Source organism: Amphiprion ocellaris, chromosome 4 (assembly GCF_022539595.1).
Source record: "Amphiprion ocellaris isolate individual 3 ecotype Okinawa chromosome 4, ASM2253959v1, whole genome shotgun sequence".
Classification (NCBI taxonomy): Eukaryota; Metazoa; Chordata; class Actinopteri; family Pomacentridae; genus Amphiprion; species Amphiprion ocellaris.
Genome location: NC_072769.1, coordinates 35,065,569 through 35,070,042, shown reverse-complemented (window position 1 = coordinate 35,070,042; position 4,474 = coordinate 35,065,569).

The window sequence follows — 4,474 nt, the reverse complement described above, 5'->3', positions numbered from 1 at the left end:
AGCGTTCAGTTTAAATGCATGTCTGTCCCAGTTCATTCAGTGTGTGTGTGTGTGTGTATATTGTGTTCTACCCGGGTAGTGTGTGTGTGTTTGTATGGTTACTGCGCGCCGTTTAAATCTTATCTGCCAACATGAATCTTCATGAAGATGATGAAGATGGAGAATTGTGGATCCTCTTTAACCCTGGTTGGAATCACTGCTGTCCACTGACTGTAGATCTAGCATCAGGAAAAAACCAATCGGAGTCCTCGGTGGAGAAAAACAAAAGAAAACAAATCCTCCCGTCGCAGCGGTCTGGGACTCTTTCGGGACAACTCAAAACATGTACACACTCTTAACTTTAAAATTAAAGCGGTTTTTCTTAAATAAAATATCAATAAATGTGATGAATGTACTGTAGCAGCTTTAGAATCTGGCTTAGCTGGGGTGTCTATATCCCAGCATGCAATGCGCACGTCTACGAGATTCCCTACACTGAGCGCACAGAGCCACCTAGCGGCTGCTTAAAGTGACTACAATCATCCTATTACAGCTATATTAATAAATTCCGATATTTAAATTAAAGTTACTGAAACTAAAAATTAAAATATGCTAAGTAAACCCAACACTGTGTTTTCATATGGGTTACACAGATTTTAGAGCAGCAGAAACATTTGTCAGCAGTTTGAGTAGGAGAAGGTGATCTTCAGAGTAGAAATGAGACAAACCTTCTTGATCCGTGTGGTGAGGTCCTATACCAAGAGTTTGAGCAGGTTGTGAAGAGTCTGTAGTTCTTTGGTCTGAAAGCACAAGAAGAGTAGAGTCATTAAAGGAGAAAACAGGAGATATAGTTGGTTTTTGTGTTGCTCTGCAGTTCCCAGTTTTATTGGACTGAAAATTAAGTTAATATTGAAAATGATTGACCATGTGAGGCCAAGACGGTTTCAAGAAATTTTCTCCATCCCCTGGGCACAACAGATTTTATGAACATGTTAAATATTTGGTTTTTGTATGTGTGTGAGTTTTAATCATAGTTGTAGCATAGTTTTTTTTTCTATGTGCTTGTTTAGTTTTGTCACCTGTGTGAAAGGTGCTAAACAAATAAGTAGAATGGATAAATAGAATAATTGACAAAGTAGTGATTTTTACAACAGAAGTATTTTTATTGTAATTTAAGGGTTTGTAACATTGTTAAGGTTGGGCTAAAAATCTTTAAAGAAGAAGAAGATGAAAGAAATAAAGTATCTAACAAAATGCCATTAAATCAAAGGGAAAAAGTTAAGACAAAAAAACATTTATAAAGTAGGACAAAAAAAGAAGTAAGAAAATAATGAAGTTTATTTAAGAATTAAACATGTAACTGTAAATAAGTGTTGTAGTTTTTTTCAGTTATTTCATGGATAGGTGTAGTGAGAGACAGCCAGACAAGGGTTAGAAATAAGAATGAGAGCAATTCATATAGCACGGGGTTGCGAGGGAGAATCGAACCAGCGCGTCAGCGTTGGGGACGTACTACATGCATCAGTGGCTTAACCCGCAGAGCTATATGAACACGTATGTTGTCTGTCAGTAAAGGTGTATAAATCCTATAGAAAGTCTAGGGGTAGGGTTAGGGTTGGAGAGGTAGGTCCTGACAGTTGTAATGTATCCACAAAAAATGGATATTAAATTTTACATATTTTCATAATTTAATATTAAGCCAATCTAGCCAAAAAATTTTTAGAATAAAGTTGGGGTTTTTCCTTCTGCATTTTGGCCGTACTATACTGTTAGGGATATAGATCGGCCAAAATGCAGAAGGAAAAACCGCAGATTAATTTCTCAGAATATTCGGCTGCTTCGTATTAACATTAAAAATAAAAATGTGTAATATTAAATAACCCTATTTTTTGTATTACTACTGTTAGGACCTGCCTTTCTAACCCTAACCCTACCCCTAGACTTTCTATTGCATTTATACACGTTTCGAAGCCCATAACATGCGTGCTCATATAGCTGAACGGGTTAGGCCACTGACGTATGTACTAGGTCCACAACGTTGAGGCCCGAGTTCGATTACCGCTCGCAAAGCCGTGTGCTGTATGAGTGGCCCTAACTCTTTTTTCTACACCCTTGTCTGGCTGTCTCTCACTACGCCTATACAAACAAAAAAGTGAAAGAGACTACTACACTTATTTAAATAGTTAAATGTTTATTTACAAAATAACATCTTAAAGACAATAACACTTTTACTAGGAATTAAACACAATTTACTATGAAAACTTTAAATATACAATTACACATTAAAATCTACTACAAGTTCTTAAATTACAAACTACAGCAGTTTATCTAAACATTTAATATTGACAATAATATTTTAACTCATCACATCCAATAATACTTTTCACTCAACAATTACACATTAAAAAGACAAAACATTTGGACATCTAATCTAATATTATAAAATCATAAAGAATGACAAAAGACCAAGACTACACTTTTAAGATGAATCTAAATACAGACAAACAATTTGAAAAACACCAGTGACACTTTTGAATATCTAATTACACAGAAGACACAATAACAAAATCCCAAAAAAAAACTAATAAATTTACATATCTTAAAACGTTTTCTATTCTGAAACAAAAACATCTAGTTGTTTCTTCAAACACTTCCTCTTTCTATGTTCTGGGTTGCACTATGAATTGATTTACTAATAACTCTTTTCTCAAAACTGCTTCCCTCATAAAGTCTACTAATAGTTGAAATCATTGATCAAACTAATGTTACCTTCTGATCACCACTAACTATACTTTTCAGTGAATACAATCAAAGTTTCTGGACCATTTCTAAATATCACACAGGTGAACGTCTCACCAAAACTCAAATGGATACTCTAAATGTGAAATCAAGACTCATGTTCACAACTTTTAAGGCTTCGATTAAACACAAATTTCTAACTAACAGAGAAGTACTAAGACACTTTGCACATTTCAGTCCTCACACTATCTGACATTTCAAACTAACAGACAACTACACATGGACATAGAAGACACGAGTCCTTGGACTATCTGAAGGTTCTAGTTGACAGACAACTACTGTGAAACTTCGAAAATTTCAGCCCTCAGACTGTGTGAAAGCTCATCTCCTCAGGACTCAAGAGGTCTGTACACTTTGAAAATCTTGGAAATCAGGGTTCAACCCTCCAGCACAAAGCCTAAAGTCCAACCTCCTGACAAAAACTGTCGAGTCCAAACTCAAGTTAAAAAAAACTCACAAATGGCAACAATATAAATGATACATGCACAACAATAAAGAAGATTTAATATCTGAGCAAGTAGCTCAGGGGATAACAACATGGACTACCAAGTGGAAGGTTGCAAGTTCAAGACCCACTAATTCCGTTTTTCTTTGTTTGTCTTTGTCAAGATATGGACAAAATTTAAGAAGGGTCTGGTCTTGAACCAGCGACATGCAGCTCCACAAGCAAATGCTTAACTCACTGACTCACACTGAAAAATGGAACAGAATGAATTGTTACGTGTTTATTTTATTTACAATTTAGGTTGGATTTTTTTTTTGTGCGCAGCGCAGATTTTCTGTGCGCGGAGACCGTGTCAGCGGTGCACAATTGCGCACGCGCGCAGCTTAGAGGGAACAGTGGTCCCAAAACTGTTGATAAATTATTTCTCAATAAAAACTCATAACCAGTTACATAAGCACACCCTCTTTACTGACCTCTTTACCAATAAACCCCAAGACATACTTTGCCAAAATCCATAATAATCCATAAAATCTTTATTTGCACCAGCCCCATGTGAAAATGACATCAGTCTGTATTTGTAGAGCATCTCAATGTAGAATGTAGCAGCACTGTTTAAATGTTTCATAACACAGAATATAAGCAAAGAGTATATAGGGATACAGACAAACATGGGAAATAAGAAACGTGCTCTTCAATAGTTATTGTCATTATTATTACTAGTAATATTATTTTTGTGTCCACTACAACCCATACAATCATCTAGTGTAGTCAAACAGGAATGTGTGCATGGTGAATCAAATCCAAAACAATCCATGAACCGACCACGTCTTCATATTATTGACCACTAGATGTCCTACTCGAGCACTGTGTGTCATTGAGGCCTCGAGTAATGAACCATGTTTTGAATGGTGTCGAAGCTTCAACAAAGCCTCGATCAGCCGTCACTACCTGTGAGCCCTTCTTTTCATAAAGTCAAACATGGGGGGGTGGGGCGAGTCCATGGAACACCTTGTAGATCAAACAAGCCCATTTGTATTTTTGATTTATTTAAATTCTAAAAGTCAGTCTGCATGAGTTACTAATATTTAGTAAATAATAATTTGTCAGCTCCTAGTTAATATGTTTATTTCCATGTTCACTTTTATAACAGTTCACCTTCATTGTTACGCTTACAAATAAAAAAATTGTTATTTTTGAAAAAGGACCTTTTTGTCCCTTCACAGCTCCTGTAGAAGCTGAACTTGCGCGTTC